We start from the raw sequence: 25,053 nt of genomic DNA on the forward strand, positions 1-25,053 counted from the left end.
CATCTTCCCTGTCCTGGTGCTGTCCGCCTGCACCATGACTATAGCAGCATGTCGCTTCCTTCTGTTGGGCTAGATGCACATGGATGAGGCCTCTTCAGGTTGTGAAGGACAGCGTCTCCAAGAGCAAAGCACCCCCTCGGCATTAGTCCAGACATTCCCTTTGTGAGCATGTTCTGTCTCCCTGCAGCACAGCACAAGCCCCGGTGGTGCTGAAGATGGCGTCCTTCAAAACCTAAGGATGCTCCAGCTCCCAAGCGTCCAATCTGAAACCTTGGCGAAATGAGCATGCTCCATCTCCCTACAGCCCCAAATGAGGCTGGGAGCCGTTTCCTTTGTAACCTGCCCCTTCTGGTTCCACCCACCTTCCAGCCCAGAGCAAGCTGCTGTCCTGGCTGCGCTCTCACACGGGTTCACGCCTGCGGCCCAGAGTGAGGCTATGTGCCGCTGAGCGTGCTGTCCTTCCTCACCTAGCATGCTCCATCTTCCTCCATGCAGCCCCGCACGGTGTTGGTGGGTGCTGTGCTGCAGTGGCTGATAGCCAGGACATGCCTCATTTCCTCACACCCTAGCCTATCACGGAGGCAATGTGCTGTTCCTTGCAGTATGGACATTTCCTGTCTAACACAGTGCTGAGATACTGGTCTCATTCACCTTTTACAAAGATGATTCCCCATTAAACAGAGATATTTAGGCTAACGTAAGTAGACAGATCAGTCACGGCAGTAATGTACTCCAGGTCCCAAACGTTTCGTTTCCTTTGGCTGAACTTGCCTGTAAAAGGTCTCTTTCTCCTTCATAGGCAAGAATAATAGCGTTCACCTTGAAGGGAGGAAAGAAGAGGGATTTTTACTGTTTTTCTTCCAAAATATTCAAGTGAGAGGGATTTTTGCTTAAACAATTTATGCCCCATGGATAGATTTATTCCGTTCAGCTGCCAGCCACAAGAAAGCCCTCTTATTCCCCAGGGCGTTTTTTCAGAACTGGTAAATCCTCCACATTAAATCTGCTCACAAACACGAGGAACCAATCACACTGGCTAGAGCCCGCTGTGGCGCAGGCTGGTGTCAGGCGTCTCCAGTCAGTCGGGCAGTGCGCTGTTAGGCCCTCATGCAGCAATGTGCCCTGACCTGCAGCACCCCTGTTATTCCAGTCCCGAGCCTTCCTGCAGCTCTGCCAGTGCACCCCACTCTTGGCCTTCCCACAGCCCCTTATGCCCTTAATGACCCCGCACAGCTCAGCTGACGTCCAGCAATCCTCGAGTCCTTACACACACATCTCTGTCCATGGCCTGCACAGTTCTCCTAAATCTCTTTCTTCTGGCTTACATTGTGTTGAGGTGCCTATTGCTGTAGTGCAGAGTACATGCTACTGATCTCTGTCCAGCTGCTGCTGCTCCTTGTTTTCTCTCTGTAACTGTGTTATTTAACTCGCTCAAACATTTTGGGATAAAGTGTGTGTAGAAAGCAAACAGTGCTGTACACAATGACGTTGCTTTGTACTGTGTTGTAGACCATTCTGCCAACACCCCTCCTGACCTCTAACCCCTACCCCCGTGACTAGCTTGAACTTCCACATGATCACTTCTGTCCTGACTTTTAGCACCTCACTATACAGCCCTTAGGCTGACACAGCATAGTTCAGTGGATGGAGACTTGGGTTCTGTTCCCAGCTGGGCCACAACTGGCTATGTGACCTTAGACAAAAACTGCGTTGTGACTCAGTTCCCCTTCCCTACCCATTATCTGTTTATATTGCAAGGTTTTGGGACAGCAACTGTCTCTCATTGTAGAGTTCCTAGGACATCCGATCTCAGTTGGGGCTACCACAATACAAATAATGGTAACTAGTATCTTTTTAATATATGATGTCCATTAGGACAATGCTGAGACCTCCAAGCTCATTTCACTTGTGATCTGAGCCATATTTGAGCCTATGGTATATCTTCCAGGATGGGCAGTCAGTTTACTTTGCCACACTAGTGCTTTTTATTTCCTTCCTGCTTAGATTTTCTATCTCCTCTTCACTCTGGCGGATGCCAGCGTAATGCTTTAGGAAAAGATAGACCTAACTTTTGATCCCAACACCCCTGAACTTTGGGGGAGGTTTGAGATTGGACTATATGTGGTTTCATTTGATAGACTCCCTGTTGCAGACAGCCAGGTGTCTCTCCTGCCCCTGTGGAAGTGCAGTGTTTCACTAATGGACTAAACAAATATCGCATCTTTTCAGGACCCAATGCCAAGGAGAGTTTTCTCAAATCATGTCCTCTCTCAACACACATGAATCTATCTCTGTGTTACCCATAGAGTAGCCATGGCTGAACACTGGATAGCTCGATTCAGTTGGGATGTTTATCCTCTGCTTTATCTAATCCTCTTTGGTCATGATTTGCAATCAGGCAGGGGATCTGACAAGAACAGGTTTTGTCACATCATTTCTGGTATGTCTTGGTTTCTGGCTGGGTTAGAAGTATCACAATTTGCATAGTATTTCAGCATTTCTGCATCTGGATGGAATCGGAGAGGGAAGGTGAGTGAAAATGAAATGTACAAGAAGATATGAACAACTTTTCTGGACTTCATAAAAGTTTTGGGTCAAAGGTTCAAGTCTCAGTTCCTATTTTCATATATATTAAGGCCATAAGAGACCACGATGATCACCTAATCTGACCTCCTGCATAAGACAGGCCAGAGAATGCATCCTGTGGATTCTGTGTCAAGTCTACAACTTCTGGTGGGAACTAAAGCATAGTTTAGAAAGAACACCCAATTGTCTCTGAATTGGTTTGCTCATCTCTAACTATACCACCATGTTCCACCTAACTAGCTAAGTTACATGCTGCTATACCTAAATTGTCTGAAAGCTTTTGACCCATGAATAGAACTTCTACCATGCTCACCGCTTTAACTGATGTCTTACGATAACATCTTTCGTTCCCATAGTGCCTTTCATCCCAAGGGATCTCAGTGGTCTTTCTGAATTGTATATAGGAAGGACTGCTCCCACTTTGGAAATGGATTATCGGCACTTCCTAGGGGAAGGTTGGAGCACACAGTCACAGGAATTAGAACTAAGTCGAATGGAATGCTTTCCATTCATCCCCCAAGTTTCACTTCGAATTTGGGGTTTGAACAAACCCCAGACTCAAAGAAGAGCACAGTCAGAGCTGCCAAACTTCACCTAGGTTAAAGCTGAAACGAAGCAAAGTTTCTAGTTTCTATAATTTTGGACCATAAGATGGCCCCTGTTTGCTCAAAACTTGTCCCAGATTTGTGTAAACCTCTTGACTCGCTTATTGTTATTTGTATTACATAACACCTCGAGGCCCACCAGGGCCTGTTGTCATACTTTGAACTAAAAATTTACCCTACCTGTGAGTTCCACTGTAAAAAGCAAGTGTAAGTTCATAAGTTGTCACAATAACGTCTAACAATAAAGATTGGTGGGAAAAGATACGAAAGGAAGACTGAAAGATTGAATTAGTTCAGACAAAAAGGCCTCCTGATATAACTCAGGGACTGTGTTAAGTTCATGCTTCATAAACAAGAGAAGTGGGGAACCAGATTGGTGAACCAAAATTAAAGGGTTGTAAACTAGGCTTAGTTGGTGGACAAAATAATAAGGGGCTATTCCACCTACCATTCTCTTTGTGGGTCCTTAAAGAAATAGACTTTGGGGAAAAAATTGGCTACCGGAGCAAGCTTCACCATCATGGTTCCCACCCTCTCCATCTCCTGGGAGGGTGGGTCTTTGTCATCCTGAACTTCAGAGAAGCCGTGACCTGACCAGGTCAGAGAGAGGGACCCGTTGACATCATCTGTACCGGCTCCAGCTGAATCCCAAAAACAGCCTGGGATGAAATGGGATCAGACTTTAACAACAACAGCTCCAGCCCATCTCAACTAACTTCTTCTCTTTTCCCGAAAGGACAGTTATTACCATCTTTGGTAACATCTAAGAGACAGTCAAACGAAGGTGTTTTTCCTTCAAAAGATTCTCTCCAGCTAAAGGGAAAGAGAATAAAGGGCTCTGTTAAAATGAAGACCTCACTAATACTTAGTATTTCACATACTTTGACTGTTTTATCTTTCTTTTCTGTATCTTTAATAAAAGGTTAAAAGGCTTTTAGGGGTGTGTTTGCCATGGTAGTAAGCAGGCTGAGGTCTCTGTATATCAAACCCTGAAGCTTGTTTAGCACTGTTTATTGTTGGACACCTTTAGCCCATATCTTCCACTTACCTTAATACAACAGACCCCATCATGCCTGGCAATGTGGAGATGAAGTGACTTGCCCATGGTCACACAACAGATCAGTGGCAGAGCCAGGAATGAAACCCAGCTCTCCTGACTCCCATGCCAGTGACCCATCCACTAGACCACACTGCCTTCCTGGGCTCAGAGTTAGGTTTTTGATTAAACATGAAGTCAGGTGAGTTTTATGTGGTTTAGGGGTTGCTATAGCAGTCATCTCCAAACGTTTTTGGTCTGTGCTCCCCTTTACCCAGTCTGCAACCCCCTATGAGCCAGGGTCCAAAGCAGAGTCAGTGATGGGGCCGGGGCTAGGATTGCATCGGGCCAGAGCTGGGAGCAGAGGCGTGGTTGGGGCTAGGAGCTGGGGGCCAAGGTCAGGGCCAGAGCTGCGGCTGGGGCCAGAGCGGAGTGGAGCTGGGGGCAGAGCAGGGCTGGGTGGCGCTTACTCCCCATCTCCCATGTGGGCTGGCCCAGGCCCCGCCATGCCCCCCCGAATGTTCCTCTATGCCCCCCACAGTTTGGGGACCACTGTGCTATAGGAAAGGTTCATACAGCTCTCTCTGAAGAATCCTGTATCCGTGCTGGAGTGCTGGTTCAGTACTGAAGAGCGCCACCTATTGGATCTGTGGCAAAGAGCTTGCCTCACTGCAAGAGCCCTTTGCTCTCGTAGCACATTTGTACTTGGTATGTAGACGTTCACCATAGCCATTGGCAAACCCACCCTGATTATAGACCTTGAGATGAGGCTGAGACGACAGTAAAACCACCACTGCAGAGAGAGAGGAGTCATCTAGCAGACTGAGCAGGTGGCTAAGTGCCAGGTACTCACAAATGCTAGTCCTGGCTCTTACACCGATTCCCTCTGTGACCTTGTGCAAATCACGTAACCTCCTCTCTGCTTCAGTTTCCCTCCATATGCAAAGGAGATAATAACACTTAGCCACTCACAGGGGTGTCGTGAGGATTACTCGGTTAATAGCGGACAGTACTTTGAAGAGGGAAAGTGCTGCATTAATGCTGATTATTATTTTATTATAGCTCCCTCCCAAACATATTGTCACCCGCTCATGAATGTACCTGGTGTCTGGAGGCCTCCTGTCACTACAGTTAGACATTGTCCTTTCAGTCCAGATCTAGAAGTGCCTTACAAAAGTGGATGAGTATCATTATCCCAAGTTTGCACCAAGGCACGGCAGTGAAATGTTTTACCCATGGTGAAAGAGCAACCAGTAGCCACCAGAGATAGGATTAGAACCAGGTCTTCTAACTCTGCAGCTACTGGAGCATACTGCTGCCTACGTGTGCTTGGAGCGTGGGAGTCACCTGGGTTCATTTCTACTATGTAAACGTGCTTCCTAATGGGATCTCCCCCCCCCCCACTGCCCTATCTTCTGATACTTCATTTAGATAAACACTACAGAATCCGAGATACGGAAGATGCAAACAGCCTCCCGGTATCAGACCATCTTGTCTGTTCTATTCAAGGCTATTTCCTATCATACGCTGTCAAGCTTTATCCAATCGAGTTATAAAAGATGCAAGCAGTGGGGCTTCCGCTTCTTCCCAGGGGAAGCTCTTCCCCATCCTGATAGATCTCTCTGTTCACATCTTTAACACCGAGGGAGCCTGTTCCATTTGTGCTGCATATAAACATGCACTTAAATATCCTCTGAGCAGGCAAGACCAACAGCCGGGGAGCCTTTTGCTGGGAAAGTAAAAAGAACTTGTAAAGACCTTGACCCTCTCTGTGTGTCTGCTTTGGATAGCAGTCATTGGACCCGTATTTCCAACCACCACAGCAATTGAGGGAGACCCCGCCAGGTTCCTGGGACGCAGGGCTTTTACAGAGGATAGCACAGTCGTGATTGGCTTTGGTACCATTGCCCACAGGATTCTGTTGACCCTGTTGTAAACCCTGGGCTTGAATGGATATTTGAGTGGAGGAGGAGTTGGGGAGTGGAGCTGCCTTTCCCCCTCTTGAAACCCCAAGAGGGACCATACTAGTTCGTCCCAGACCTCCGGGGATGCACAATCCCTCTGGGTGTTGCCATGCACTCCCCTCTCTGCACAGAGGTGAGTCATGTCCTCGTCCCCTTTGGGCTCACCTGCATGGGATGCTAGGAGAGAGCATTCCCCTGCGTGCAGGAGCTGGGCCTGGTCCCTGGGTGAGGACACAAATGCGGCTAGGCTCCATAGTCCTCACCATAAAAAGATCAGCCCCAGACTGGACCAGGCTAGATTTGAAACGACCAGTGGCAATAGTTCCCTGCATGTATTTAAGGTTTGCACTTGGATACAAGAGTCAATGAAGCAGCATACAATTGTTTTTAATTATTGAAATGAAGGTGTTCCTGGCAGGAGCTGTGGGGTGCCATGCAACCCCAGCTGCCGCATCTCCTGTTTTAGCACCCTGCTGAGTGTGATGTTATAAGCACAGCCGAAAGAGAGGTGTTTATTAAGTCCTGCCTTTTAGACTCGCTCCTGCAACTCCAGAGGCGTGGATTTCACACTAGAGCTAAGCCATTACAGGACTCCTAGCTTTCTCCCCGTGTCGTTGGGGCACTGCTAGAGGTCAAGCCGATTAGCAGAAATGCACTGGAAAAACGATCTCTCTGCAGCTCCGCAAGGGAAATGGATTGCCAGGTGGAGTTTAGGGCCATTTTCAGCATCGTTTTCTAACTAATGTTTTCCCCCATGTGTTTGAACAGATTTAAAACCCAGATTTCTCTAATTCTAGCCAGAATCTGAGCCTTGGTTCATGAGGGAGTGTAACTGGATTGACTTTCCAGCAGAACTGCCATCTTCCTGGTTTTTCCTCTTTCCCTGCTCTTTTGTGTGACTTTAGTTCTTCTCCTGTCCACACCTGTTCACTCTTTTGGCACTGGCCTGTTTTGCAGGGTATCATCTTCAGATCTGGATGAGTCCCCACAGACACGGCAGCACCGTGAACAGGATTTCATGACGCCCTAGCGATTAGCTCGGCCAAGGCAGTCCCATCATTCCAGCGTGAACCTTCCGGGCCAGAGCCATCACCTGCTTCCTCCGCCTGGGAGATTGCCTGAGCCTGCATGGCAAGCCTGTGAAGGTCAATCAAGACGGTAGGTCCCCAGTTTTTCTTGTTTTTGGCTCCTTTTCCTGTCGAGTTTCATGTGCTGCAATGGGAAGGAATAGCCAGAGCCCGTGGGCAGCCCTGTATTTTCCCCACAAGAAATGAAAGCTCTTCTGAGGCCAGAGTCCGTAATGCCTCACGCAAGCAGGGCTGCCGAGTCCAGAGCTGGTCACGAGTCTGAGCCAGAGTCTGAGCCAGAGGATGTGCCCTGAGTACCTCACGGATACATCCAGAAATGGCTGGGGGGAGGGGGATGGACTGGGGAAGATTAAGACAGGATCCTTGAGATCCCAGCGGTGTGGACAAAGGGAACCACAGGGCAGCTATGAGTGAAGGAGGTGGCGTGGGTGAGGCTCGGCTGAGTCCATGGTGACCTCCTCTGGCTGTGTCACAGTGTGACTGGTGAGTGGGAGCTCGTGGAGAGAGAAGCCGGGTGGCGTGGGTTCTGCTGTCGGCAGCCTGCCTGGCACACCCAGCCAGCTCATGAAGAGAGGGGCTAAAGGTTTGTGGGGTGGGGAGAGTATTAGGGCAAGTCTTTCTGGGCCCAATATAGTCATCATTGGGGCTGGCCGGAGAACAGGAATTCCTTCCCGTGAGACAGGTCAGTGTTTTGACATTGCTTTTCAGTGCACGTTGGACCAAAACGAGACCTTTCGCAAAACCAAGTGAGCGAAGCCCAGCCCAGAACCGCCAGTGGTCTGCTGGTCAGGGCGCTCTCCTGGCTGGCATGCGCGAGCCCTGCTTCAGAGCAGGGACAAGCACTTGGGTCTTCCACATCCCAGGCGAATGCCATGACTGGCCTATTGGCTGTTCTGGAGTGGGGCTGCCTGTCAGAGAGCGGCTGTGCCACCCTGGGCTGTCAGTGAACTGGAACTATCTGGAAGAGCCCAACTGATTGTGATGCCCTGACGCACTCTGGGCCGGATCTTCAGCTAGTGTAAACTGAAGTCAATGGAGCTACACCAGTTTACACCAGCTGAAGATCTGACCCACTGAGTAACATCTTACTCCAGAAGAAACCCCACTGACATTGACAGGGCTGCTCTTGCTATAAGTTTCTATTCAGTGTGAGCAAGGGGAATCAGATCTAGCCCTGGGAGAACAGGAGAAGCTGTTGGCGCCAGCGTCAGGGAGTTTCCCGTCCTCAAGCAAAGTGGAGCTGGAAAGTCCCCAACTGCAAGCGGGGCTTAGAATTCTGGGGGCCTCATTTAAAATGGGCAGAGCTGTTTGGCACAAGGGATACTAAAGATGGGGGGGGGTGGCCATGGAAGGAGGGGGTGCAAAGAGCATGAGGTCCAGAGGCACCTGGATTTGTTCCTAGTGCCATTGAGGGTTGAAGATGGTCACTCCCAAAGGCATAGACACACTGGGCCAGGAGGCGATTCCCTCTCCCCAGCGTTTCGTTGTTGTTCTGTCTGGCACAAACCCCAGGAGCCACCTCCTTGTCGAACTGAGGCCAGCAATGGAGTGGGACAGGAGTGGGGCTGGGTCCTCACAGCAACTAGGTATTGTTCCATTGACTTCAATAGCTGAGGCCAGTTAGATCAGCTGAGGGTCCTGGTCCATTATGTGAGTCTATATCCAAAGGGAGATGAGGCCAGAGTGAGCTAGGGATCTGATCAGGCATGGAGGGGACCAACAGAGGGGAGTGGCTAGCAGAGCTGGGTGTTAACACATGCAAGGACACAAATTAAACGATGTCAGAGTGGTGAGGTGCAGGGAACTCAGTAAGTGAACTCAGTTAGGGGCCTGTGGAGGTAGCTGGCCAGCAAGCAATTTAGTCTGGATGGCAAAGGGGTTGCCCAGTTTATTTCCCAGCATGCTCCCTGACAAGTGTCCTTAGTACAAGCAACTCCAGCTAGCTAGGTGCCTTGGGAGCCTAAGAAATGGTTCCTCCAAGCCAGTGTTACTGAACTGCTGGAGACTGAATAGCTACAGTATACAGGGACAAAGCAGAGGTGGGACCCACCTCTCAGCTCATTTCCTCAGTCCTTTTTCACAGTGGAGAGAGGTAAATAGCAGAGTCCTCCAGGGGTCTATATGGGACCTGTGCTGTTGAACATAGTCATAAATCATCTGGGAAAGGGGGTGAACAGTGAGGTGGCAAAGTTTGCAGATGATACAAAATTACTCAAGATAATTAATTTCAAAGCTGACTGCAAAGAGTTACAAAGGGATCTTGCTAAACTGAGTGACTGGGTGACAAAACGGCAGATGAAATTCAATGTTGATAAGTCCAAAGTAATGCACATTGGAAGACATAATCCCAACTACACACACAAAATGATGGGGTCTAAATTAGCTGTTACCGCTCAAGAAAGAGATCTTGGAGACATTGTGGATAGTTCTCTGAAAACATCAGCTCAATGTGCAGCAGCAGTCAAAAAAACTAACAATGTTAGGGACCATTAGGAAAGGGATAGATAATAAAACAGAAAATATAATGCCACTATATCAAGCCATAATACACCTACACTTTGAATACCCTTTGCAGTTCTGGTCACCACATCTCAAGAAAGGTATCGTAGAATTGGAAAAGGTACAGAGAAGAGCAACAAAAATTATTAGCGGTATAAAACAGCTTCCATATGAGGAGAGATTAAAAGGCTGGGACAATTCAGTTTAGAAAAGAGACAACTTAGGGTATGGGGGACTTGGTGGAGATCTATAAAATTACGGGTTGTGTGGAGAAAGTGAATAGGGAAGTGTTATTTACCCCTTCATATAACACAAGAACCAGGGGGTCACCTAATGAAATTAACAGTTAGTGAGTATAAAACAAACAAAAGGAAGTACTTTTTCACACAATGCACAGTCAAACTGTGGAACTCATTGCCAAGGGATGTTGTGAGGACCAAAATATAGCTGGGTTCAATCAGGGGAGAGCACAGGGGTTTACATTTGAATAGGTTTGAAGGGGCACGTTAAACACACAAATGAAAGGGTCATGTGACCCTCCCTGCTCCCAGATTCCTCAGGACGCCACTGCCAGGGACACCTAGCAGCGAGAAGGCAGCAGCTCCCCCTGGCAGCAGCACTGCAGCCTAGGGAGGGAGGAAGCAGCAGGGTGGCTGGCTGCTGGCTGAGCATCTCCTCATCCTGCCCCTACAGCTGCAGCTTGCTGCATCTCCTTCCCTGCAGCTAGAGTCCCAGCACGCCTGCTGCTTTGCAGACTGCTAGCTGAGGCGAGTCAGGTGGAGGTAGAGGCAATGCTTGGGACTCTGGCAGCAAGGAAGGAAATGCAACAGGCAGCCATAGGAGTGAGGGGAAGAGGAGCTCAGCCAGCAGCCAGCCACCCTGCTGCTTCCTCCCTCCCTGGGTTGCAGGGACACAAGGAGATTGGGGGGGGGCATGCCCTGCTTGCCCCCCCATGTGCATGCCACTGGGTTAAATAAAGAATTAGATCAGTTAATGGAGGATAGATTCATCAGTGGCTATTAGCCAAGTGGCTATGGCCAAGATGTTCAGGGACACAACCCCCATACTCTGAGTGTCCCTAACCCACTGACTGCCAGGAGTTGGACAACAGGGAAAGGATCTCTCGATGATTACACTGTTCTGTTCATTCCCTCTGAAGCACCTGGCATTGGCCATTGTCAGAAGACAGGATACTGGACTAGATGGACCATTGGTCTGACCCAGTGTGGCCCATTCTTACATCCTTCAGTCAAGGAAGCCAGAGTAATGATGGAAGGAGACCAAACAGGAATAGAAAGAAGGACAAATTCCTTAAAAGGCATCCCTTCTGGAAGAAGGCGAGCCAGGCGTGCTCAGGGAACAGGTTGTAGTGGTAGGAGGGAGTTTTGTCATTTGAAATACAGTGTAGATGGCTGGGAATGTGATGCCTGTGAAAACTGTGAGTTATTTGCCTAGTGGGTGTGAAGGTGTCAGATCTTATGAGCCATATACTATGGATTGTTTTTAGAGAGATCTCAGAAAGAGCCTGTGGTTGCAGTACGTGCTGTACCAGTGACATAGGGGATTGCAGGCAAGAGCTCCTGGAAGCTAAATTTAGATGATAAGGCAAAAAGCTTAAATCTAGATCTTTGATGGTAGCACTCTGTGATGGAGTGGAGCTTCAGGGACTGGAGATAGCAAAGAAACTGTCAGGGTGTTACCATCCACTTGTGTGTGACAGGGCAGTGTTCCCGGACACTGGGGTGAGGGATGGGGGGCTGGCAACACCCCACGGGGTAAGGAGCAAATATTGGCATGTATCAGGTGGTCTGACCGCACCTAAAGATTGGTGCATTCAAGTCAAGCAGTACTGGATCTAGCATTTGCCTTGTGCATGTCATGGGGGTTGCCTTCAGCTATAGAGAAGATGATAAATTTGTGCTACGGGAAGGAAACGACCAAATACCACATGAACATGAGTTCTCAGCACTCTCTCCGGACAATGCGGTGACGCTGGGTGTCATCACCTCACCAGACCATGGCTTCTGAATGCATTACCTGATGCAGATGGTGCCACCTCTTCCCCTAGCTCCCTGCCCCCACCTAGACGCTAGCTCCTAGATTCTAGCTCCTAGCGGCTTCTCACAAGCACTTTCTGCTGGGAGTTTGCTGGCCCCAGTGATCGCATTCAGCCCTGACTTAAGTGGCTGCTGGTCCCATCCCAGTCAAAATTGCACCTGCTGTATGCTGGGCCTATCCCGCCCTGGAGCTTCAGACTTGGAAGGAATTGGCTAGTGTGGTTACTCCCTGAGGAGTGCAGGTTACGAGGAGCCCATGTGCCTGCTTCATTCTTCACCATCGAGCCTTTGCAAAAGTCAAATCATTCCACAAAGTCCATTTCTGACTTACCTCCACATTTTCTGCAGTCCTAACACTTCTAAATCATGTTAGCTGGAGCCTGCCTTCAGCCAGACCTTTTCACTGCCCCCTGCCATTGTGACCCTCCCTTCTCCGCTGGAGGAATCAGTAGGGGACACTGTTCTGCTCCTTACAGTCTCGCTCTGCTCATAGGGCAGGACAGCACTCACTGGATAAAGCTGCAAGAGTCTCTGCTGGTGCAGCTTACTGTCTTATTGCAGTGCTCTGCTACAAGGAGTTTATGGGATTAGGGCTAGTAAGATCGCTGTAGGCAGAGACAAAACAGACTTGTCCTCTAAGAAGCCATGGCAAAATGGCTTGGCCTATTTAACTCCCATGATCCTCAGAGTTTGTATTCTCAGTCTTCTGAGTGAGGATTAGAGCCTGCATTGCCCACCTGGCAACCAGCATTGATGGGTGAATCAACACGCGCGTCAAAACAGAGGCTGGGCTAGGCATGGGCTGGATGGGCAGCCATTCACTCTGCCACATGGCAGTGAGGTGCAACGGGACTGGGGGTGTTCCACTGCAGGAAACATCTGTGCCTGACCAGGAGGTTCTGCGCACCAGAGTCCCATCCTCAGCTGCGTGGGCTGTCTGAGGAGACCAGCCATCTAGAAGACAAGTTCCACAGCCCATGGGGGTGGGGGGGAAGTGAAGAGAGCTGTGAAGATCAGGGGCAAAGAGAGACAAGGATGACTCGTAAAATAGGTAAGGGAAATACATGCGGGATCAGCTTTGCTGACTCGTAGAAGGGAGGCCAAACAATCCATAACCTAGGGCACAAACCCACCTAAGGTGGGTCTGACTCAAAGGGCATAGTAAGGTCATGGGAATGAGAAATTCCTTCATCCCAAAATGTCCTTTGCTTTTAGACTGTTATCATTAGAGAGCCCTCTCATTCTCAGTGCAGACAATCTGACCTGGACTGAGAATGAAATGGTACCCTAATACCAAAAGATGCCTCGTTGAGGGCATGTATGTTGCATCGCTCTCCCCTCCTCCCACAGCAATGACAATGACAATGACATGATCCAGGGTTGTCCATTAAGTAACATCCCTTTTAGCTACTGGAATCTTTGACACACTGTCTGTTTGGGTGAGTATCCAGTGTTGTTTAATAAGAGAAGAAAGAACACACATTATTTATCCACTAACCTCCTCCCTTACCCCAACCCAGCCTCATGCACCCTGAAATGCAACATGTCAACATTCCTGCCACGTAACTGGTCACAGAAACTGACATGCAAACTCCTGTGCTTCCCAAAGCACCTGATACCTTGACATGAAATTATGCTTGGCAGATGTCATGAAACTCCTTTGCTTTGTATGACAATATTGTTTCCACGTTAACTAATGTATTTCAAAAGGGGGGATCAAAGGGAAGGGGAAAGAGAAAAGGGATTGGAAACGCTGCATAAATAAAATATATGGGGGTGCTGTCAAGGTTTCATTGACACTTGTTGGGGAGGTGCTACCTATAATTCACTCGAAGTTGTGCCACTCATCCCCAAATGCCTGGTATTCAAAACTTGACAACACTCCCACCCTGGCATTCTGAAAATGTGATGAAGCTGACCAGTTGTCTTGTTATTCCAACAACATGATAGGACACCATGTGTTTTAATATTCATCGTTCACTTTCATTACCACAGACTCCTCCTTGAGGGTAATGCATTGACTCCGAGTCCCCTGTGTGTGACCTGTTAAACCTCAACTCCGCTTTCAGAGCCGGTCAAGTCTGGAGCGATCAAGTGTTCCAGCCTTGACCCTGGGTTTGAGATGAACATGCTGTTTCTTTTAAAAGGGGAGCAAAGGCAGGCCAAAGCGAGGGTCAAATGTAGACTGAATGTAAGAAGCTGCTCCTGTCACCCGGCAGGAGGACTACGTGGGGGAACGTGAGCTTGAACCTGAGTTAGCTCCTTGTCCACGGAGCTGGTAGGAATTGGATGCATCTCAGACAAGACCCTTATAATCCCATAGGGCAGGGGGAGTGGAGGTTGGAGAGCAGTTAATTTTAGGGCTGCAAGAGTGGCTCCTGCTGGTCAGGGTGGGGAAGTGACATTCAACAAGTGACCACCCCCCTATCCTGAGGGTGCCGCAGAGGTGGAGGGACTGTGTGCATGTGTCCAAAAGTAGGATCATTGCAGAGCATATCCGGGTCTGGCTGCAGAAAGATGAGGGTTAGATCCAAGGCACCAGCCCGCCAGATGAATCCTGATGGAAATTTGGAGGGGAGTGGTCTGCTAGCCATCCCCTTCCTCCAGAGAACTCAGCAGAGGAGCACACCCCAGCCATACTTCAAAGACATTAAACAGGAGCAGAAGGTGGCTGGGATTCTAACCCCCATGGACCCGCCCGACTTGGCTAAGGATGGGGAAAGCAGGGAGATGGTTGAACTGTCCTTTGGAAAGGAGGCAGATTGCAGAAAGCGGGAATATTTATCCTTCTAGGAACATTCCAGGCTTTTTTGGCAGCCAGCAGGAGGTTCTTTCCCAAACCAGCTTTCTGAGTCCTGGCCAGTACTGAGAGCCTTCTGACTTCTGCTGAATCATTCCTCTGGCTTCCTTTCTCCCATTCTCCTTTCCCCATCTTTATCAGCAGCTAATGAAACAGGCAGGGAAAGACCCAGTCCGTACAGTAATTAAATTTACTTAGCGGGTATTCAGCTGGAGTAATGAGAAGTTTAATTCAATGATTAGTTTTTTCTTTCATTAATTAAAAATGGAACAATGGCGCAATTACAGTGGGCTGAACTGATCCTCCTCTTCAAGGGATGCTGATGGGAGAGGGGGAGTTTGTTTGTTCTTTTCTCTTCCCTTAAAAGAAATCTGTTCGGCTCCTCTCGCAGTCCTGCGCCAATCTGGGCCCCTCTCCAAAGGCTGGGATAGACCAGGGTGAGTGTGTGTCCGAGTGCATGCGTCTGATCCAAGCCTGGTGTTACGCAGTGCTGCACGACCTGGCTGGCTGTGGCTCAGTGACAGAGAGAGACAGTTAGAGGAGTGAAAGAAACAGCTTGTGACTGGGGCTGCTTCAGGGGACTCAAGCTTCAAGGAGCACTGGAGGGGAGGAGAACATTTTGGGCAGTGGGACCTGCTTAAAGAGATAGTGGTGGACTGAATCCAGGACTGAGGCCTGGTGGTTGGAGCTGTGTGAGACTCTGAAGAGGTGCAGGATGGTACATACTGAGGCTGAAGTCTGGTAGTGCTGGTCTCTGGAACGATGGAGGGCATTTTGGCTAGACATGTGGAAGTCATCCTGGAGGGCAGACTTTGGTTGTGGTGGTCTCTGGAGTGGTGATTACCCTGGTAACAGTGGATGTGACAGTGGTGGTCTCTGGAAGGCTGGATGTATTTGTAGGGTAAGGGAGCTGGTAGTGATGGTTTATGATCTCCAGAGGGGCATGGGGCATTCAGCAGCTGGTGGGACCGTATAGGACAGCAGATCCTGGAGGTTGGAGAGAGAGAGAGGACAGCTTTTGATGGAGGAGAATGACTGTGTGGTTTTCTGTGGGGGTGGATTGAATATGAGGTGCTCTGGAGAACTCAAGGGCCTTTCTGATGTGAAGTTATGCTGGACACTCTGCTGTGTGAGTACCCAGGGCAGTGGAGACTATGAAGCTATGCCAGCTTTTGCCTGTGTAGACCCTGGCAGGCTGTCAATGCAGAGAGACCACGTGGGAGACCACAAGTGCCAGAAAACAGCTGCCACCTCTTCCGTGGGGAGGCCCACTTGGGAGAGGGAAAGCCCAGGAAGTGGATGGTCTGACCAGAGAGGGACATGGCCAGGTGCACTATGGGCACATGCCCTAAGCCTTTGCCAGTGGGCCTCCAAGACAGCCTCAGCCAGTTTAGAGCTGCCTCCCACCGAGGACCCTGAAGGCAGGCTGCCAGGGGCAGCTCCGTCTTCTGTCCCTCTGGGTGCATCCCCCAGGGGCCAGGCCAGGCCAGCACAGGCAGGTGTGACTGACCTTTGGCACATGCTATGCTAGGAGAGCGGGGCCTAGTTGTTGTGGTCTCCAGAGCCACAGCTGTTTGTGTGACTGAAGCCCCGGCACAGCTCAGCATAGCAGGCAGGGGATTGGGACGGCAGGGGTGCTGCTGACCTTAAACAAGCGGCATGGGCAGGGCTGCGGGAGGGCTCCTGACGGATATTGGCCTTTCACGTGCATAGGGGTAGCGCAGCTCACGACAAGGCAGGGGGACAAGTGCTGGGAAGCAGGATGGGAAGGCGCCAAAGTGGCTCAGGGTTTGCTCTTGGATAGGGAGACTTTCACCCCAGCTGAGTCTGGGTAAGTGGTAAGCAAAAGCAATTCATTCCCCTCTGGTAGCTGGTGGGAAGAGCGAGGGGACTCTGCCCAGCTCCTTATGGACGAGTTTCCACGACATAACAGCTCACTGGCATTAATTGGCCCCTTTGTTGGCAGTATCAACAGAGAGGCCAAGGGGGCCTGGAGGCCAGGTTCCCTTCCCCTCCCTAGAGATGCTCTTTCTGGGTCTCAGGTGGGTGTTGGGCCAGCTGCAGGTGCTGTATTTTCTGTGTGGAAACAGCTGCAGGTCTGCCAGTCAAGCACATTCACATGGACTGGATTTAGTTTAGAACAAACCCCGGCCGGCCAAGGTCTGTAACTCCGGCTGCTGCCTCCCCTCTGGGATGCACATCATCACTTGCCACCCCTCCAGAACAGCCGGGCTCAGTCTGGGCTTCAGCCTCTGCCCCCTGCGGACAGTCTCTGAGAGGAAGGGTTAGCGAGGAGGCTGTGGCGAGGTGAGGCATGAAGGATTGAAAAGCTGTGGAAAATTGTTTTCCAAAGGGCTTGTCTGCTGAGACTTGAGGCCTGTGAGCAACAAACGCTCTTCTCTCAAGTCTTGGCAGAGGGCAGGCCCTGCCAGGCAGAGTGCCTTTCTGCATGAGTGCGTGTGTGTGTATGCTGCTAGACCTGAGAGGCCACTTGTTTCTGAACCTGAGGGGGGAACTCAGCTCAGCCCATCAGCCTCTGTCATTTTCTCCTTTGCAAACAAATTAGTAAAGTAGCAAGCAATGCTGGAGCTAGGCGGGCATGTGCGCTCCTCTGTCTTGGTCTCTCCTCGCCTTAGCCCTCCCTCCTCTCTCTTTCCAGTTTTTTTTTCACCTCAGCCCTACTTCCTCTATATGTTCCTCCATTTTCTTTCTCTTCTCTCTCCAGCCTCAATCCTTTTCTTTCCTGTTCTTCTCCACCTCATTCCCTTCCCCACTCCCTCCCATCTCTTCAGCTGGCCCCTGTCTCGATCCCATTTAAAAATTCAGGGCCTGACTCAATTACACTAATGCTGCTCTGGAAATATAAATGGGCCTTGAAGGGCCAGGAGATGGTAATGGGATAGGAAGGGGGCATGAGAATAGCTGCTAAGAATTGCCCCTGTGCAGGGGATTTCCCTGGAGTACTGGCTCTATATCAGCCTAGAGTGGGGAGGGAGACGGGGATATGGTCAAGGGTAGGGAGGGAGGAGAGGGTGAGCCAGGAGTGAGGAGGCTTGTCTCTGTGGTGGGTCAGAGCATGAGACAGAGCAGCCCTAAAGCTGCTGTAACTTCCCCAGAGCTAAGCAGGCCCCCAGCAGCCCCAGAAAACAGAGAGCTCAGAGGTCTCTTAAAGCCATCTTTGTGCTGTCCCAAGAGCGTGAGTAGCTGAGAATTGGAGTGACACCGTTTAACATGGAATATTAGTTAAAGGGATTTTATCTCTTTTATTTGGTTGCTTGGCTTAGAGTTTGGTTGGAAAATAAGTTGTTGGGCTGTTCCCCCTTGTAATAATTATGTTATCCTGCTCAGGGCTCTTCTTAAAGGAAAACAAACAACTGCCCCATTCTCTACAAAACCTAACCGCAGTGAATATCCATATGCATATTCATCTGAGTGAGCAGCAATCGCCTTCTACTCTCTCAGCTGTTCCATGTCGAGCCCTCTGCTAGTGGCACTTGCTGATAGCACAAATGCTCTGCGCTGCCCCTGAAGCGACAAGTCAGGTGGAGGGGCAGAGAGAAAGGGGATAATAAAGGGAATTTAAAGCAGCGCATCTGATTGGCGAGGCCTGTGGGCCTGAAAGGGAGAAAGGGGAAGCAGAACTGTGGAGGAGCTTGCAGAATTATGCTTGCGCAACAAGTGTTACTTTAAACATATTAGCATTTCTGAGCTCCCTGGGATAGATAACCACGGCTGGGGAAAGGACTGACGCTTTGAGCAGTCATGAATAAACATATGCAGTGCTTCAGCTGTGATTCTGTGAGGGAATCACTAATCGGTCTTTGTTCTGTTTATTTATTTATTTAGCCACTTGACAGTGCCCCTGAAGGGTCACTCGTGGGTACCAACTGGAGAGCGGGAGGGGGCTGCACTCTCCCAATTCCAAAGCAGCTGTGCTGTGGGGTGGCACAAGCAGTGGTTTGGATGGCAGCCTGGCAATTCAATCAGATCCAAATCCCAAGCAGCGGATGTAAAATTTAGAGCCTTTAATTTTACTTGTAAACGGCTGAGTGATTTGTCTTTTGTCTCCTCATTTGCAAGTGGTTTGGAAAGGTCCCCCCACCTCCAGCCAGGGCTAATGAATGGACTACAACGGGACCTTTTGGAGGACAGAACTTACATCAGGGCTTCTCATCCCTAAGGGAATGTATTTCTTCTGCAAACTGTTTCTGCTGCTTGAGCACACTTGGATGAAAGGGGCGTCCCTATGCTATGAGGGAAGTGTCGCAGTAGGGAAGGGTGTAGATGCTCTGGAGGTGCTAGTGAGTGCAGTCTGTCTCTCCCAGCAGGTATCATTGTTGGGAGAAGTATAGCACGCTGCTGTGTGGGAGCTCCTGACATTTTCAGTCCCACCTTCCCCCAGGAGGAGTCATATAGGGATAATGGTAGGTCCATTGACTGAGGAGGTTCTGAGCTATTCCAATCCCAATTTCCCAGCAGGTGCCATTGTGGAGAATGGTGTAGGAGTGCAGTCTGGGAGCTCCTAGATAAGGACATCCATGCACTCTCATTGTACTTCCCTCGCTCACCCTGTGCTGTTGTAGGAAGTGGCCTTTCAGCATAAAAGGGATTTGAAATTTGGCCATAAATATTTGGTGTGGGTGGAAGATTGAAATGCAGGTCCCTGGTCACAATCAAGTTTTCCGTCTCTTCTAGAGCTGAATTAAATAAGTCAATAAATACAACTTTTTAACCCTTTAAAGTCATAGATTTGTAGAAATGAAAAATGTAACAAAGCAAATAAGTTGTTTCCCAGATTTGAGTAGTTTCCCCAGGCTCCTGCAGATAGAAGATAATCTTGCTTTTCTTTGTAAAAACAGTTTTGCCAGCCAAGTAGCTATCAAGTGGGCCCTTTGGTTTATTCCAGATTTTACTTTGTAGGGTTATTATGGTGGTTTCTGGAGTCATTAGCAGATGCACCCAAAAGCATCTCTGTATTCTGGACTGAATGAGACCTCATAAGTTTCTGTGCCCATTTGCACAATAAAGCATTAAAGAGGCCTGTTGCATGCATAGTTTGAGCTGTAAAATGTCCCCTGGATCCATATTTTAAAACTTTGCTAAATATACATGAGTTCTTTATCCATAAAGAAGCCAAGTCAATAATACGCCTGTAAAAAACCCATTCGGTGTATACATGCACAATAGATTCTGTCAGATTGGAATAAAATTCATTTAGCTCTATCACAAATTCCCTATATGACACTGAGCAAGTTACTTCCCTTCACTGTTCCTCAGTTTCCCCATCTGTAAAATGGCCCCTCCTTCCCTCAGAGAAAAGTACTGTCTGCCCAAGGTATCTTCAAAATCATCCACTCATTTTGGATGCCTCCATTTTTGGGTGTCCAATTTTGAGACTCAAGTCAAATGACACACAGTAATGAACACCTAAAGTCCTGTTTGAAGTCAATGGGAGCTGCAGATGCTCAGCACCTCTGAGAATCAGGCCCAAGTTGGTTCAACTTGTGCACCTCTAATCTGAGATAGCCAAGATGATCTGCCGCTCTTGAAAATGTAGGCCTTCCTGACACCAGGGCTCAAATAGTCACGTTAACTTCAGTGGAACTACATCATCACACCAGCTCAGGATTTGGTGCTGTGTCATCTTGTGACGTTTCACTCATCAGTGTTTGTGTTTCATTTTTAGATACTTGGGTAGACAGTGCTAAAGAAGAGGAAAGCATTGTACTAAGATAGAGAGCACAAGAGGGTCTTTCCTTCTTGGACCTGCTTCATCCAGTCTCGGGATGTGATTTGAACATGGCTTTGGATGTGTGTGCAAACAGAGATACAATCCTGTTGTGCACTGGAGAGAATGAAGTTATATGTCTCTCTTGTGGGGAAGCAGATACAATGGCTCTTGCCATTCTTGTTATGCAGAAATACTAATGTATGTTGTGCAACATTTTACATTTATTACTTGCTGTCCTGGAGACTGTAGAGAGCTTTTCGGCTTCCGTTTGGGTTGCTAATTCTGTGTTATTGCATCCTGGCATTTATTGAAATCCTGGGAGCACTTGGCATTGAGGAAAGTGGGAGAGTGGGTTCTGTAAGTGTTATTGCAAGATGCTTCCTGTTTGCAGAGTTCTAAAGAGACAGCTACCCCTCTCCTCACTCACATACATGCCTCAGCTAATATAGGACTGATTAAGGGCCAGCACCTCTGTTAAGAAGATTGCCACCTCTCTAGTGATGTGCAGAGGTCTGTCAGTTCACTCTGCTGGGTCTTGCTAAGCTAAGCATGGTCAGGGCTGGTCAGAGTTTGGCTGAGAGGTCTCCGTGCAGGGGGCTGCAGGGTTGACTGGTGTCTCTTGCTGTCCTTTCCATTCCTTGTCCTTGTATTCAGCACCAATGAAAGGTGCTGCATTCATAGCTGTGGGAACTGAAGTCCTGTGGTTCAGAACAGGCGACGACATTGCAACCTTGCCCCTGAGCTGAGAGGGGAGTTCAGTCTCCAGGCCCATCCACGCCTTGGTCTCACTGTGGTGAGGCTGCCAACAAGAAGGCACCAGTGATGTGGACACATGCCATCTAGGAACTGTGCTGAGATGACCCACTAGCTCTGCGTGCTAACAGCCTACGTGGCCAGCATCAGATGCTCCTGACATTTGGTCTCCACCGACCCTGGCTGGATCTGAGCCCATTCCTTAGTGATGAGTGGCTCTGGCTGCAGCCACACAGTCCCATGTCTAACTCAGTCCCCTGGGTTAACCAAACACCTCCTTCTGTCACTGGCCAACATACTGGGACCGACCCCGTCCGCAGCACTGCTGCCATCAGTAGCCATTTACAGTCTCAGGGCCCCATCCTGGGAGACACTGAACACCCTCAACTCCTCCTGGTGCAGAAGAATATATCGACACAGGCTTCCAGAGGAGGCTTCCCCCTCGGCTCTTTTGCACTCAGGGCCTTCCCGAGACTTATCCGGTTGCGTCCTGCCGTGTGAGAGCCACCGCCTTGCGTTTTTAATCTCTATTCTCCAAACTCTGGTAAACTCACGAGCCTGCTGCAAAGATGCTTTTTAACGAGCTGGAGGGGTCATACCTTCCTGGCTGCGCCAATGACATTGAGCAATTAAAAGACAAGCTATAGTTGGAGTGAAGCGAGGGAGAGCGGGAGGGAAATAACATCTTTGTTTGTGCACAGTCATTTACTGGACTGGAACTGCTGGTGTCACGCAGGCCTTAATCTTTGCTCTCAGTTGGACCCAGACCAAGAAGTTCCAGTGCTGAGTTCACTAAAGGGTCATTGTTACATTGCTCCTGGCTTTGTCAGTTTGCTGAGCCTGCTGGCTGCTCACTTTCCATATTGTCTGCCTGGCTGTCTGTCTGTTTATCCATCCATCATTTGCACCCAGAGCAAATTCGCTCCTGCCCAAGGCCCCTTTACATTGCTCCCTAGGGACAGAAGGGCAGGAACACCCCCACAGAGCACTCCCAGGGTCAGGCAGCTTCCCTACTGGCACAGAGCTGCGGAATGGCTTTACAACAGCCCCCATAACAGATGGGGTATGTGGCAGTGTGGAAGGGATGGGAGAGGGTGGCCACCAGAATGCTCTTGTACTCTAGCCATTCTCCGTGTCAGAGGAAGCTAGAAGGGAAGCAGGGTGTCAGTTAGGGCAGTCATGAAGCTGCTCTGAATTACACGGATGGCTGGCCAGGCCTGTGGCATGAAGATGGTTTGAAACAGCTGTGCCCCCACCTCGGCCTGCCTTGCATCCCTGTACTGATCACAGGCACAATGTAACGGAGGATCAGGCCCACAGTACATCACTCTCCTTAACTGCAAAGCTCTTCCTTTTGGGTTTGGTTTAACGGCAACCATTAGGCAAGGACCCATTTGCCTGTCTGGCAACTATCTGCTTAACTGCTCTGCTTCCATCTTAAGGGGAAGCAGCATAAAGAAATGTCCAGGGGAGAGGCGACGCTGGATTTCAGGGTCTGCGTGTGCTGCCTCGTGAAGGGGGCAGGCAGGCGGTGCAAGGTGGCATCCTGGTTGGAGTGAAAGAAGGGGCCTGTGCTGGACTGGCTGTGCAGCTCCCCGTACTCCTTTCTCTTCTCTCCCTTCTCGCCCTCCACCCATCCCTTCCTCCCTCTTTCAGACCTTCCCTTGGATTTCCTTCTCTTTTTGGTCTCCCTTCATCTCTTGGCACCTTCTCCATCACCACCTTCTTCTTCTTTTCTCACTTTTCTTCCTATCCTGCATTCTCACCTCCCTTCTTTAGGTCTCTTCCCCTCCCCAGTTTTGCACTTTCCTTCCTGTATCTTCCTCTTTTCTTCCCACTTCTTTTTCCCTTTCCTTTCCACTAGTCTGCCTTTCAAGAGGAAAAAACCCAGACAGGAACTGAACCAGCCCAATTTAGCACCACTGAGGCTGAAAGTTTATCATATGGGATTGGAGTCTCTGTGCTGAGGCCTTGATGTGCCATCTGTGTGTGATTTTGAATTTGGGTTCGCATGCTCCCTGCGACTCATGGAGGTTCGCACAAGCTGTGTTTCAATTTATATCTCTGGCTCTATATATGTTTAAGGCTGCAGCTAATGTTGATTTAGTAACTCAAGCATTGGGATTTCATCATGCCAGGGAGAATGCATTAAATAAGACACTTGGTTTTTCCCTCCCCTATCTGTTTCGTTTACTGTAGCTGTTTAACTCCAAATGGAGATCTTGATCTGTGGGGTGTGTTTGTGCTTTAAGAACTGATTTGGGGGAAGATACAGACTGAAGGACATTTGCAGTGGGGGGATGGTCAGGGTTGAGGATAAGCACTGTGGTTATGGGTAGGCTTTTTCCAAGTCCCCTGAGAGTACCTCTCTGACCCCTATTGGTTTGGCCCGCAGGGCCTTTCCTTGGTGGACCCATCAGCCCTATTTCATTCAGTGCTTTACAAAGCTCACACGGAGAAATGTGGTCTGTGCATGGTGTTAGCCGTGATGACTCCTAAAGCAGTGTGTGCACTAGAGCACTGCTTGGAAAGCATCCATAGCAGTGCGAGGTGAACCCAAATGGGTTGATGTTTCGGTTGTCGATTAGAGAACTCCGCAGAGTAGAACACTTGGCCAGACCTCTCAGGGCTGCAGACCCGCGCTAGGAGGCTTGCACCAACAAACTTCCTGGGGGGATGTCAGGTAACTGCTGATTCTTGTCAGGCTTGACATGGGCTTTTCTCAGGAGCTTTTGGCATTTCTGGGGCTGGATTGGAAGAAGGAACTGCAGGAGCAAGTGAAGAGAAGCGTCACAGAGGGACTGGCCCCGTTAAGGGCAGATGAGCCCAGCCCCCACCTCCGGCACAGTTAGCTCACCTTCCCAGGTGGGGCAAATTAAGGTCATATGACCCAAACAGGCCTTCTGGGGAAGAGAGAGAGCAGAAGCCTGTGGAGGTCATGCTCTAGTCGAGAAGTGCTAGGAGTGGTAGCTGTACAAAGAGCAGGAAGACAGACTTTTTGGAGAGGAGGGGCCTAGCCTAGCTAGAGATTGAGGTACAGACTCAGGCCTCTGTCTATTTTGGGCTACCAGGGGAGCGACACCCTTGAGTTCTGTTCTTGAAAAGCTTTGTTCTCAGCCTGGGTGGACTTGGCAGAGGTGAGTTAAAGGAAGGAGGGCTGAGGAGGTCAAAAGGGAAAGATTTGGATTGCGAGGGCCACTGAAACTCGTGTGAAACTTTAAATAAAGTAACCTCCCACCCCAATGGGGCAATCTTGTTTTAAATGCTGTGGATTGTGGTGTTTAGTGAGAAGCCCTGAGAAAGAGAAACTGAGGCCCAGCTGCTGTAGAGCCACCCCATGTCATGAGGGGGGTGCATGGGTGGTGGCTGCCCAATGAGAAATAATCTTTAAGCAAATGTATCAAGATGGTTTTGTTCAGGGTTGAGTTCTGGACCTAATTTCAGGTTGGATCATACTGGCTCCAAACCAGTTTGCCTAGCTCTGTTTCTGAGGCTCATAGGAGAGAGGAGCCCAGACTGTAGGATAATATCGGAGCTTCCTGGGTTCGTGGCTTAGAACCAGAGCTTTACACATCCCTCTCTTCAACTCTGTGTGCTATGGCTGCAGCCCAAGTATCTGGCTTTGGGTCTGGGGAGCTTCAGTGGTTCCAGCTTGTGGGGCTTTCATGCCAGCCTTTTATCTGATGTCATCTGGATTCACACACCCCCAAACTTAGGGCTCAAACTCAAATTGCAAAGCCACACTCAGTGCAAGCCACGGAGTTTAGCCTGGTTTCAGTGCAAACCCACAAATCGGCCCTTGTTCTCTGAGGTGACTTGAGGGGGCTTGGTGGAGCGCTATGTGATCCTGAGCTGCCTTGCGTGTGTAATGAAGCTTGTAGATAGGCAAGTTTCAGGTGGTTTGGGATTTTTGCAAAGGACTAAAGCAAAGCTC

The 25,053-nt window shown here is 49.5% G+C and overlaps 1 protein-coding gene across 3 annotated transcripts in view; it reads left to right on the top strand.

Annotated features, from left to right (window-relative positions):
* The window catches only part of LINGO1 (leucine rich repeat and Ig domain containing 1), a 429,045-nt gene that overhangs the window by 254,885 nt on the left and 149,107 nt on the right, over window positions 1-25,053 (top strand). For 2 of the 3 annotated variants that reach the window (XR_010917386.1, XM_067534636.1), the window contains exon 1: window positions 24,126-24,256. The gene's annotated coding sequence lies outside the window, so the exon portion shown is untranslated. Of the gene's footprint in view, window positions 24,257-25,053 lie in introns of those variants that run through there. The other variant, XM_067534637.1, reaches the window with a different exon arrangement.

Source organism: Emydura macquarii, unplaced genomic scaffold, assembly GCF_026122565.2.
Source record: "Emydura macquarii macquarii isolate MOO-44397 ecotype Brisbane River unplaced genomic scaffold, CSIRO-AGI_Emac_v2 contig_3451, whole genome shotgun sequence".
Classification (NCBI taxonomy): Eukaryota; Metazoa; Chordata; order Testudines; family Chelidae; genus Emydura; species Emydura macquarii.